The sequence below is a fragment of the Podarcis vaucheri genome (genome assembly GCF_965113315.1).
Source record: "Podarcis vaucheri genome assembly, chromosome: 5".
Taxonomy (NCBI): domain Eukaryota; kingdom Metazoa; phylum Chordata; class Lepidosauria; order Squamata; family Lacertidae; genus Podarcis; species Podarcis vaucheri.
Genome location: NC_138763.1, coordinates 80917889 through 80931872, shown reverse-complemented (window position 1 = coordinate 80931872; position 13984 = coordinate 80917889).

Here is a 13984-nt window from a genome sequence, read left to right as displayed (position 1 = left end):
GTGACGTCTCTGCTTTTTAAGATGCTGTCTAGGTTTGTCATTGCTTTTCTCCCAAGAAGCAGGCGTCTTTTAATTTCGTGGCTGCTGTCACCATCTGCAGTGATCATGGAGCCCAAGAAAGTAAAATCTCTCACTGCCTCCATTTCTTCCCCTTCTATTTGTCCTGAGGTGATGGGACCAGTGGCCATGATCTTCGTTTTTTTGATGTTGAACTTCAAACCATATTTTGCGCTCTCCTCTTTCACCCTCATTAAAAGGTTCTTTAACTAGTTCAGCTATGGACTGTGTAAAATAGTACCTTCTTTTGTCTATCCTGAATTGTCCAGCATTCTGTCAGTTTGCATTTCTTAGTGCAGAAAGTGTTGATCTGATGTGTGAAGATCTTTCCTATTCTAATTAATTCAAGAGGGTTCTGGAAGTTTGTGAAGTTCCCGTTTTGCAGTGTTGCTTGTTTCTCTGTGTGAAAGAAACAAGCAGAAGGTTCATGATGTTTGGGCTATTCCTTCAGAGAAGCTGAATACAAGAAGCTTAAACTAGTTCTGTTATCTCTTTCAGTCAAGATCATGCTGACTATAAAAATAGGGCCAGAAGGAGCCTGACTTTCATTTTCTCTTTCTTTCTTTCTATGTAGCTTCCTTCTGGTGCGGTGTTCTGTACATAGTATGTTTAGTATTAAGGTTTAGACATTATAAGTTATTGTAAGTTTAAGTTAAGTCTGCTGTCTTACGGACAGTGCCAATCCTGAATGTATTGGATTTGTGACTATTATGCTCATTTGCCTTCAGTAGCAGTAAAGCTCTGCTGGATGAAATACTATTGCCTCGGGTCTATTTTTTGGGAATCCTGCAATGTGTTTAAGTTTTTACTCTACTAACTATACATTAGAATCTACTCTGGATCAATACTGAGCAGAATTTCCATGACACAATCAGCTTCACTCAATGTTGCTGAACTCTAGTGTTATGAGAGAAAAACTCAGATGTATCTCAATTGATGCTCTTTATTTTATTTCATAAAAATTATACACTACTTGATTGTAAACTCTCTCCCTCTTTCTTTCCCCCCACCCCCACCTCTAAGCAATTTACAAACAGATAAAACAAGAAAATCAAGAAAAAATCACAACTTTGCTTTGCAACTTACTAAAACAGATTAAAATTACCTCAACTTTCTAAGCATCTGGGAGGCTTGTCTAAACAAGGATGTTTTTAGGAAGCTGTGGAGAGCACAGTGAAGGCTTGGTCTACTATTGTTGAAAGTAGTTTAAGGGCTCAGTTGGTTTTTAAGTTCCCTATCCGCATATTTGAATTCCCTCAAGTTTCTTGACCGTCCCTCAAAAGTCTACTGTTTTGCAGGAATAGATTGTGTTTGTCAGGGTCTCCAAGGCAATGGGCCTGGGCTAGGTTGAGACCTATACAGGCTCTATGCACTGAACAGAAAAAATGAGGGAAGAGTGTCTAGTGTAAGGAAGTACTAATTTTTCCCACGATTACTACTTTGAGCAGGCTTCCTCAAACTTGGCACTCCAGATGTTTTTGGCCTACAACTCCCATGACCCCTAGCTAGCAGGACCAGTGGTCAGGGATGATGGGGATTGTAGTTTCAAAACATCTGGAGGGCCGAGGTTGAGGAAGTCTGACTTTGATGCTTGAAAAAAAATTGAATGTCAAATTCTTTCCAAAAGGGAAAAAAAATCACATTTGTGTGTGTGCCACTACTTTGTTGGTGCTCTAAGCATTTTCTTCGTCTGCCTGTTGGGTAATCTAGCACCATATGGAGGCAGAATTTCATGGCGTGAGGTTGGGACAGATGAATTACCTAGCACTCTGTTTGCTCAGGTTTCCGAGACTTCTCCAGGCATGCATGGGAACCCAGGGTGTGCAAGATGGGCTTCTGCCATTGCTAGACACCATGCGGTCTCTGGATTGGTCAATCCCGATATTAAAAAGTGGAGGTGGCTTTCTGGTTTTGCCTGCTCAACAAAGCAACGTCTTCTGTTTGCTTCACTGTAGCTCTCAGCAGGACAATGCTGGGCATTTTGCTGCCTGAGGCAAAGGACAAAATTGCACTCCCCTGTTGCTTGTAGGAAGGCCACTGGATTGACATCAGATGTAGGCCTTGCTTGGCTAAAACTGCCCCGTAGGACAATTGGGGAGGCTTGACGGACCTGATCAGCCCTACAGGTAAGAGGTTCCCGATTGCTGGGCTACAGTTTTGCCCTGTCAGTGCTTCATTTTTTAATAATAATAATAATAATAATAATAATAATAATAATAATAATAATAATTTTATTCATTGTAACCAGCTCATGTGACTCTGGGTGGCTTTCAACATATATAAAAACATATGGAAACATTAACCTTAAAAAAAAAACCCTTACCTATACAGGGCTGCCTTCAGATTTCTTTTAAAGATTGTGTAGTTACTTATCACCTTGACATCTGATGGGAGGGCATACCACAGGGTGGGCATCACTACCAAGAAGGCCCTCTGCCTGGTTTCCCATAACTTGACTTCTCACAGTGAGGGAATGACCAGAATTTCCTTTTCTGAAAACTTGGTTCCCTCTCTGCCCAGCTAATGATTACATCCATCCTCTCCTCCTATCCATCCTTCATGCTCCAGAATACAGAATTGCAGTTCCTTTCATAAAGTGGAAAATGATATAAAAGTCCTTTTACTGGTGGTCTTCCCCACCCCCGCCAGTGCTCTCTGTAGTAACACAAAGCACTTCTGCATGAGAAACAGGTGAGGTTGATCGAATTAGGAGTCCTTTCATGAGAGGAATCCAAATTAGACTTTTAAAATTCCAGGGTGGCAGGATTAAGCTAAATTTGTGGCAGTACACATTGGAAGACATTTCAAGTCCAGCCCAGCTGGCAGCTAGCCTATGGAATCATGACATTCAATTGCCTCAGCAAACTGGGTAGAGAAAGCGTGACCTTGCCATCTTTTCTTCCACTCCCTTGAAATGAAACGTTGTACCAGTTGCTTGTAAGGGAAGGGCAGGGAGGCTGTGAATACATTACACAGAGCTTCAAGGGATTAACACTGAAAGAATGTTTGAGACCAAATCTATTTGCCTGGGAGCTGAGATAAATTCTCCAGAGGCATAGAAGACACAGTCTCCATTCTGCATTTCTTATTTGTGTACTCTGATCATTTCCCTCCAGACTGGTAAACAATGATTAGCACATTGGATTTTCCTTCCATAAATTATTTGCTTTCTAAAAAATAAGCTGAATCCACTGTGATTCTCTCAGCCTGTGCAGTGATCAGCTAGCTTACATGAGCGATATGCAAACAGCTCAGGTCATCTGTGGAAGCATAATGTTGGCAGGCTTTGGGTGTGGTGAGGCAGCAGGACTGGCTAAGGGTTATTAAAAAGGGAAATTAATGTGTGGAAATTTGTATGACCTGGGAAGGATTTCCAGCCATGGCTGGTTGCTAAGCTTGAACTTACAGGTTTTGTATGAGGGAATGGAAATGTGGTAGTGCTGTGAGTGGACTTGCATGTTAAATATATAATGTGTGAAGTGACCCTAAACCTACATCTCTCTCTCTCTCTCTCTCTCTCTCTCACACACACACACACACACACAAACACACACACATTTTTCAATTTGATACATTTCAATAATTTTACAATCATTTTTAACATTTCAAAACTTGAATTCCTTCCCCCTCTTTTTGCGGTTCCTTAACTTTTTTTACATATATTTTCTGTATATTCCAAATTAACTTAACTTAATCTTTTATTCATCTACTTTAATTGTATGCTCTTATAAAACTACAGGTTATTACTATAATCCTGCCAACATTCTTATCTGTTTGCAGATTGTTTGTAAATATTCATGAAACCATTTCCATTCTTTTATAAAAAGTTTGTTATCTCGATTTCTTATTTATCCAGTCAGTTTCACCATTTCTGTGTATTCCGTAGGTTTTTGTATCCATTCTTCTTTCGTCGGGAGTTCTGCTTCTTTCCATTTGGGGGCAAGTAATGTTCTTGCCGCTGTAATTGTATACATGAATAAATTTCTATACAGTTTGGGTAGTTCTGTACCTATAATTCCCAAAAGGAAAGAAGGTTGTTGTTGTTGCCATATTTTCATTTCATATATGAATCGCTTCCCAGGATGCATCCCCAAGTGATTTATAATATAATAAAAACAGTTACATACAGTGCTTTTTTTCTCGGGGTACGCAAGGGGTTCGCATACCCCTAAACATTTTGTGAATCTATGTTTCGCCTCATTTGAGGGGCAGTATTTCAATATGACTAGAAAAATGAGAGTACCCCAAAACATTTATATATATTTTTTAAGAAAAAAAGGAGTGGTCACATACATAAAAGCAGTTAAAACAATGTCGTGCCCTCCAGACATTGGACTACAGTTCCCATCACGCCCAGATAATGTGGCTGATGGGAGTTGTAGTCCGACAGCATCACCATGTTGGCTACTCCTATCCCAAAGAGTTCTTATTTATGACTTGGCTTTATGAGACATTTCACGAAACAAATTTTATCTATTTTATCAGGAGATGCCATATAGAATAAACTAAGAATAAAAACGTCACATACTACATAAAAAGCTTAAGAGGGGTGTCAGGATAAAAAAAACCCAAAAGCCAAACCAGCAGAATAAAATTCGCGTATGCAGCACAGAAGCAAAACAGCCATCAAATGCATGCACTAAAACCATCAGCCATACCAGAGGAACTTAAAGCAGGATCTTCAAAAGGCTTTGGAGAACAAAAGTAGCCCCCAAGACTGACTCCCCCTCATGTACTCACTCTGCCTCAAATCCCCACCCCCCTCTCGAGAACCAGCTCTTTCCAGTGAAGGCAAAAGGTTCCTGCAACAGTCTTTTAACAACAATGCTCTGCTATCCCCGTCTGTGTCTTAGGGCTTGGCTTTCTCTCTCTGTATCATCAGGATGAACAAAAACTGTCCTAGTTTAAATGCAATGCTGACCTTGTAGAAACCTCATTTGCTTTCAAACACATGAAAGCTGAAAGCCCCGAACAGGGACCTAGGACCAACTTCAAATATTTCAAACACACTTTTAAATGTTTGCTGCTCCCTGCTCTCTTTCTTTCTCTCTCCCACCCTTCCTATGTCACACTTCTTTCTTTTCAAGCCTCTCTCTCTCTCTCTCTCTCTCTCTCTCTCTCTGAGTTTCGTACCTATTTGACACATTTCCTTTTGTTTAATTCTCTTACAAAATGATCATTTGTGCAGTACTCCCCTGAGTTTTCTTGCAGGAGAAGATCCCTTTCTTCAAAGTGAAATAATAAAACACCTCACCTCTTCTCATGTAGTGTGTGTGTGTGTGTGTGATAAAAATCTCTTTGAGGGATACTTTTGAAACTTAGCCAGGTTTGCAATTTGAGGAGAACTTGTGGCTTCACCAAGTGTGAGATTGTATGTAACAGTGGTTAGTAGTCCACAGTGGTTAGCTTGATGTGGTCAGATGGGGAAGAGGAAAGAGGCTAGAAAGAGATGTCAGAAGTTGAAGAGGTAACAGGACTTAGTGAGCTGGGAGAGTCAGTGGTAGAGAGAAGTCCAGAATCAGGTTTAAGGAATATTTGAAAAAATATGTTAATATTTAAATCTTAGAATAGCTTTGGAATTGGATATAGGATGTAGGGTTAGAAGTAGAAGATAGTGCATTTTAAAATAGTATTATTTATAAGTGATAAAATGTGAAGTTATTTTAAGTGTGATAAAAAAAAGATGGTTAGAAACTATGAAACAGTGGTACCTCAGGTTACATACGCTTCAGGTTACATACTCCGCTAGCCTAGAAATAGTACTTCAGGTTAAGAACTTTGCTTCAGGTTGAGAACAGGAATTGTGCTCCGGCGATGCAGCAGCAGCAGGAGGCCCCATTAGCTAAAGTGGTGCTTCAGGTTAAGAACAGTTTCAGGTTAAGTACGGACCTCCGGAACAAATTAAGTACTTAACCCGAGGTACCACTGTATGTGCCTGGCGTGCTCTGGTCCATGGGGTCACGAAGAGTCAGACACGACTAAACGACTAAACAACAACAACAACACCACTGTATATGTAAACTGCTAAAGATGAAGTAAAATGAAAATCAGACAGGTGGGACTTGGGGAAGCCCACTTAACAATGTTTAGAAAAATAAGGATATGAAAAGTATTTGTTTGTATTGTTTGTTTTTCTGTTTGTGTTCTTTATTTGTGTTATAAAATGAATAAAAAAAATTGAGGGGGGGAAAGAGAGAAGTCCAGAATCAGAAGTGAGTGAGAGGAGGAAGGCCAAGAGGCAGAGATGAGTCAGGCTCGTGCAGAGTCACGGGTGTCTCCTGCTGCTGCTGCAACAAGCTCCCCAGAACCAGAAGAGGGATGAAATGAGCAGAGCAGTAACAGGCTGCACACAGGCAGAGTCTCTGATTGCTTAGAAACAGCCCTGGAGAGGAGGAGACGTAAATGACTGTGGGGAGGCAGGAACTTTCAGTCTCAGAGGAAGACCCACTGGGAATGAACTGCAGGGATGCCAGTGGCGCTGCAATCTATACCACTGAGCTTCTTGGGCTTGCTGATCAGAAGGTCAGCAGTTCGAATCCCCTCGATGGGGTGAGCTCCCATTGCTCTGTCTCAGCTCCTGCCAACCTAGCAATTTGAAAGCATGCCAGTGCAAGTAGATAAATAGGTACCACTGCAATGGGAAGGTAAATGCCGTTTCCGTGCACTCTGGTTTCTGTCATGGTATTCCATTCCACCAGAAATGGTTCAGTCGTGCTGGCCACATGACCCGGAAAGCTGTCTGCAGGCAAACGCTGGCTCCCTCGGCCTGAAAGCAAGAAGAGCGCTGCAACCCCATAGCCACCTTTGACTGGACTTAACCATCCAGGGGTCCTTTACCTTTTACTTGTTCCTTAGACCTAACACCCAGCCAAGTCTGTCGAGATCATGTTTTTCTTAATAAAGAGTTAACTCCAACTATGAATTATGTGATTTACTGCTGGCTCACTCTTTGGCACAAGGCTATAAAAAAGCCAATCCAGGGTCCAGGCTTTTTTAGCAATATGGCTGTCTTCCCTACCTTCCACCCTGGCTGCCATGTGTGGCAGGATTGAGAATGTGACAGAGCCCTACCATTCCGTAAAGCTCTTCCCAGGTTCATCAAGAGACATAAGACTGCTCCCTAAGGAGGCTTCTTTCTCTTGTTGCCTTTTGGACTTGCCTCCTGGCGTCGTCTTTCACCATTCTTCCTGAACGGTCCTTCAGCCTTATCTCTCTCTTCATTCTTGACTCCCGAATCTTTCCTAATGCAACTACGTGACCTGGCCTATCCCAGACAAATAGAGACATTCAGGCCGCAATTCAATGCCCACTTCCCTGGACTCATTTCGGAGTACATATGTCCAGGACTGTGTTGTCGGTAAGCCTACATTGAAAGTGTCGGCCTCCTTTTCACTCCCAAAAGCCTAAGTCTGGAGGAGAGACTGTTTCAACAGCCAATTAAAACAAAACCATAAACGTTGCATCTCCTGTATTGGAAAAGAGCCTGACTCCTGGGCTCTTAGTAAGCATTCTAAGTTTTAAAGGAGAAAGAGATCAAATCAGAAAAGTAGGCAGGCAGGGGGCACTGCGTTATGTCTTGATTAACCCATAATTATGTGTTGCAGGCAACACATCCGATTGCAGATTTTAAAATAGGAGATTTAATTTTAGAAACAAAAAATTAGCTCGGAACAGCTACCAAATAAGCACAGATCCCCTTGCAATCAGTGCAGCAAATGCTGACTTTTAAGAAGTACAAATAAATTAGGAAATAATTAAATTCTTCAACAATTTTACTTTTTGATAATAAATAAGAAACATATTTCTACACAAGATGGGAAATGTACATTAGCACGAGGTAGGAACACACCAAGTTGCCTCATACCGTCAGCCCACTGGTCCATTTAGCTCTGAAAGATTGGCAGCAGCTCTCTCCGATTTCAGACATCTTTCACGTTCCTTATTTTTTGAGATACCAGGGATTGATCCTAGGAACTTCTCTTTCCAGGCATGTGTTCTCTCACTGAGCTACAGCGTTCCAGCTCTGGTGAATTTCCTAGTTTGGAAATGTGTGTCTTCCTGGCCTGTAAATGCTTATTTCAAATCCAAAGTGAGTACTATGACCCCATAATACTTCTTTGGCTTAGATTTGATTCTGAGCTGGGAAAGAATTTGATTCCTTTCTTCCTTTTACTCATAGGCCCAACCTTCAACTGTCTATAAACTGTCCTAAAGACTGAACTGACAATACTGTAACCAGCTTATTCTTGTTCTTGCCACCCCATAATGTCTATTTTGCATTTGGGCTTTTTTTACAGGGCTTTTTTCTGCAGGAACTCACCAGAACTTAGTTCAGGCACCTCTCAGGTGGGTTCCAGAACATTTCTGATGGGTTCCATTGCCATTCTAAGAGAATGAGGGCCATGTTCATGGTGAGTTCCGGCACTTCTTTTTCTAGAAAAATGGTGCTGGCATTAACTAATACTACAGCAAATGTACTTGCAAAAAGATGCTCTGAACATCATTTTGTTCAGGAATGTGCAACCAAAGTGGTAAGCTGTTATTGATAACTTTTGTATGAGTGCGGCATACTCTTGTAGAATAACTCATGACCAAATATAAATTCTTCAGGAAAATGCCTCTACTCCAGACATTTCTCCAAAAGAAGATTGCAAGAGTACACATAATTCTGCTTGCAAATCACCCCTATCAGATGCTTAAAGGGACGGAGAAGAGATGAAGAGAGAGTACCTAGGCTGCACACATAATGCTACAGAGTGACATAAGCACCACTTAATAGATGATCAGGGCTGTCAACTCTGATTGCACAGCTATTCTGTTAGACATGGGTCATTAGGATCTCCAAGTCCTCTTCCCCCAGCTCAAAGCTGTATGGATTTAAACAAAAGAACATCACTGAGATATTTGACAGAGCTGGTGAAGCTCCCAGTGAAATGTTTCCTCATCCCTCAGGTTTCAAACCATGACCACAGAGATATGAAGCAGGTATTATAACAAATCAGTGATTTATGCTATACTCTGTATTTGAGACTATAGAATATCTCTGACACTACCTGAATGAACATTAATTTTATTATCAGACATACACACCCCTAAAAAAAAAGACAACAACTCATTTTCTGGTAATTCATTATTCTTGATCTATTTCACAAGGAATAAGTTTACTCCTGCTTCCCCAAGTTAGCTGTATTTGAATAATCACAAGGTAATATTTGTAGGGATTTTCTGAGGACAAATTCTGTTAGTTGCTCTAATAATCAGGAAACATGATTATTAACATGCTAGTTGTGTCATCATGGCTGTATGATTTCAAAATTCATTGATATGGTAGGTAATTATTTTCACCTTCTTTAAAACGTATGGAGACTCTACAAGTGCACTACTGAAAGTATACAAATAGCCAGCTCATTATTTTAGTGCAGGTTCCCTTGAAGCCAAAGCAGCAGCATCCACGCAAAAGAGGAAGGTATCAGTAGGCTTGGGGAAACTACAAGAAAAGAAACACAAGAGAGTGTTGGTGAGGGGGAGCCAAAGTCCCACTGCAAAGAAACCCACTTCAGAAAGGACTAAACATGTTCTGCAGACATAGAATGCTCCTAGAATGCTAGGAGAGAGAAAGAGAACTGGTGGAAAGGGGGATGGAATGGAGTGGCATATTCTTGAAAAGGGCACGACTGACTGGCTGGATCCCTGAAGAGGTGCATTCCATCTTGACCATTTTGTTGCCTCTCTCAGCTGTTCTAATTTAAATGGTAACTGTCCTGTTTGTCACCGTATCATTAGAATAAAGTAGCCTTCTTTCAATATGCTGTAGCACACACTTGTCACTCACTTTCTTGGCTGTACAAATTTCAACCAGATGGGACTTTGATCTCTTCAATTAGTTTTGTTGTCCCGACCTGAGGAACTAGGCAGCATTTCATCATGATGATTACTGAACCGGGATAGCTGTACCGACAATGAAGCTTCATAATATATAAATCTATTTCACAATTGGATGTCTGAATTATGTGGCTTGGGCTCATCCCCAGCAAACAACAAAGAAAGCTGCAGCAGAGTTTTAGATCATTCTGTGCATAAACAATGGCTAAAACAATGGATGGGCAAATCCATCTGTTTCTGGCAAGTAGCAGATGGCATCAGCTGGCACTGCTCACCTGACTTCCCCAAACCAAAGTCACTACTGCTTGCTAGGAAGGAGAGGATGAAGCAGTGGGGAATTCAGCATGGTGCAAATATATTGGCAGGAACACCAGATTGGCTCTGCCAATGCGTTAGCACTGTGCTTATCCCCCCTCCACCTTAATCCCCCACTACTTCCTGTAAGCAGCAGGAAGTCAGCTGTTGGAAGGTCAGTGGAGCACCACCAACCCCACCATGCTGTCCAGTACTGTTTCCAGTTCATATCACTTAAGTATCCCCCCTCCAACACATAGCTTTGAGCCGGGAACTAATTCAGAGCATTCAGGAGGTGACGAAGTCAGAGCATAGATAGGTTTCATTCTGCACATTTGTCGAACTGGTACAGTGCTAGTTAGTTCATACTGGAATTCACCAAGATTGAATACCTCCAGCAATCCTCAGGCAAACATAGGTAATATCTAGGGTTGACTGCTGAACATTCCCCATAACAGGGATTATTTGATGGAAATGACAAAATGTAAATGTGGGTGAGTACTTTTGGCTCTAGTTCACCATATCCACAGACAAACACCATAAGCCTTCACACAGTTCCCCCCACCTTCTCATCCCTTGTTTTCTTGTTCACTATTTGGAATTCCAATAAATATGCCCAGCGATCATCTTTGCTAGGTGGTCTGGTAATGAATAAGATACCTTGGTAACTTTGTCAGTGTGTGTATTTTGCAGGGATTTGGGTTCTTCAGATGGCACCAGATGCAAAACTGGAATAAACACAGCTTCTTTTTCTTTCTTTTTTTTAAAGAACTCCCAGTTTTTCTTTGTGAAAAATGGCTTGTCCCTCCTTCCACCGAGGGGTTATATTGCTGCCAGCAAATATGCCTTTAATTTAAATAGTGTAAGCCTGTGAAAGAAAGTTATTTATTCCCACATATTCCCCAACAGCCGACATGCAAGATTGATCTGTAAGAAAACCAAAGAACAGCACTCAAAACTACCAGTGACAAGATAGTCATGAGAAATATGTAATTGTAAGAAATTGACTGTAAATCACATAACTACGCAATCTAGGCAAGTTGTATATAAGGGTCGGTCCATATCAAAACTTGCAAGATTGCACTGCTGACAAATCACTATACACAGTTTACACAGTAAGTCCTTGAAAGAATCATTCCTCATTGATTTCCTAACTCTTTCTGGGTTTATAAAATGAGTATGATTAGTCAATGAGAAAAATCAACACACACCTAATGCTTCCAATGAATTTTGCAGTAAATTCATGTAGGAAGTTTCAGTGGGATCTCAGATAATCTTACTCATTTCATCGCCACCTTATGCATGTCCCTCAAAACCACAAGACCAACAATGTGTACCTGAAGCCACATATTAATGGTGTTCTATTTCCTGTGGAGCCTACATTCCATTTGAATCATAGAGAGCCATCAACACAGGAATCTGGTTGAAATGATTCTTGGCTTTGTTTGTTCATTTATTTCATTTTGCTGCTTGTTTGGGCTTGTGCGAGAGAAAGCCCCCAAAAAGCATAATAAGGTGAGGTCTCTTGAGAAAAGGGCCCCTATTGGGGACTCAGGGAAAATCTATAGAGCCTGGAATGTCAGTTTCCTAACCTAATCTATTGTTTGCACAAGTTTTTTTGCATGAAGTGACAAACCAAAGAACTCTGGAGTACATCCAGAAGCAATCAGTGGCTTCCATGTTATTATGAATAATAATGATAAAACTTATTAGTTGCTTGTCACCCAAAGGTCCTCAAGTGACTTACAGTAATATGTGCCACAGATGCTTCAGCCAAGTGGTTAAGCTCACCACATGAAATAGATGTTTAGCAGAGTTCACTTTTACTTGGCACACATAAACATAGCCTCTATATACAGTTGTTGCAAGTTGACCTCTCTCTGATCCCAGAGAGGGCTCTTTTCTTCAAAAGTTCTCCTGTCTTCAGCTGCTTCCAAAGTCATTGCAGCTCTTCATAGAGTGCTCCAGTTTCTCCCACAATTTTTCAGCCACCACTGAACACGGTAACTTTTGCTCCTTAACTACATGGGGGGGCGGGCGATGTGGACAATTCTGCCCAGCAACAGAGAGAAGACAGTCACCAGATTCAAACAGCTGCATTGTGGGGAATGAATCAGCATTACCAATGCATATGGAATCAACTCATTAAATACTTTCCTTAATGAGGACAACAAAAACAGTTGTCATAAGCCAATCTACCTGGCATCATGTCATAGAGAGAGAGAGAGATTATTTATTAAAATGCCTAGAAGACAGGTACATTTCCTTTCTCTTTATTTATTATCTCATCTTTCCTGAAAAGGAGAGCTGCAACTGCTTTGATAAATGGATGAAGAAGACAGCTGCTTTCCATGTTGCTCCTTAAATAGTGCTCTTAGTTGAAATGCTGTTTTGTAGCCTCAAACAATTGTCCTCAGGGAATCACAACAGAGATTATGACATCTCCTGGAACAGCAGTGCTCTGCTGGGGATTAATTATATCCTTCTTCCTCACACGTGTGTGCTCAGAGAGGACACTAAGCAAAGCAAAGCTTTCCTTAATTAATACTTTTTAAAAATAGCAAGCAAATGGGCTACTGAGGCAAAATCATTCTGGTGAGGGAGAGACACTTTGATTGGAGGCAGCAATGAGCTAGAGCAAGGGCAGTATATAGGAAGGCAAGATGAAGTGCTGGTGGATTATGTCAAGAACATTTCACTTTCAAGGTTATGTCTACTTCTCTTGGAAAGCTTCTCGGTGACATTTTAGCTCAGAAGGACCGGGATGAGTATACTAGTCAATGGTGAACAACAGGTGTTCCCTAAATAACCATTAGTGTCCCTTTGGGTTAGCACTTTTTTAAAAAGAAACCATACCAGGGCTTTCCCCCCTCAGTTCCAGCTCCTCTGAGGTGGGTGCCATTGCCATTGTAAGAGAACATGGGAGGCGTTCATGGTGAATTCCAGCACCTCTTTTTCTAGAAGAATAGCACTAAACTATTGTGGAATGTAGAAGCCATATCTACCTGCAACAGAGTGTGAAAACAACTTCTTCTTCTTCTTTTGCACCGTTGAAGTTGAACAATACTTTTCTTCTGGGAAAAAAATGTGCCTGTACTAACACCATGAAGTTCTTACAGTCAGTGCCACACTGGGAGATGTAGTTTGTTCAGGGTGTAGGGAGTTGTTAGGAGATCCCTATTCTCCTCAGAGTTACCGTTCCCAGAGTTCTCTGGGAGGAGGGGTTGATTTTTAAACTGCAATGTCAGCAGCCGACCCCAGTTTGGCAGGTTTTCAGGTTTGGCTCGACTTTGCCTGCCTATAGTCGGGCGCTTGCAAGTGGTGAGAGGATCAGAAACAAGAGTCCCTGGCCCAAAATCCATTCACAGGATTGAGAATCTCTTCACTAAGTGCACTTAGGTGCAGATTTGCTTTTCCAAGCAGAATGTTCATGTGTCGGCCTTAATCAAAATTCACCCAATAAAACATGATCTTTGAAACTACTCTTTAAAATGTAAATCCCAGCCCTTCCTGGTGGGTTTCTCCATAAACCGCAACAGACAGCTGTCTGTGATGTGAACTTAAGGTACAAGGAAATTATTTTTTATTGTCTAATTAGTGAAACTGCTTTGTAAAGACAAGGATGATACTTTTAGATGGAAACTATTTCCCAAGGTTCATCACTTTGCACTGAACTCAGTTATGTGACATCGTCTTCTGTGTAGACCTCCTCGTGGGAGGACTTCTTAATCAGATAGCTACAGTCAAAACA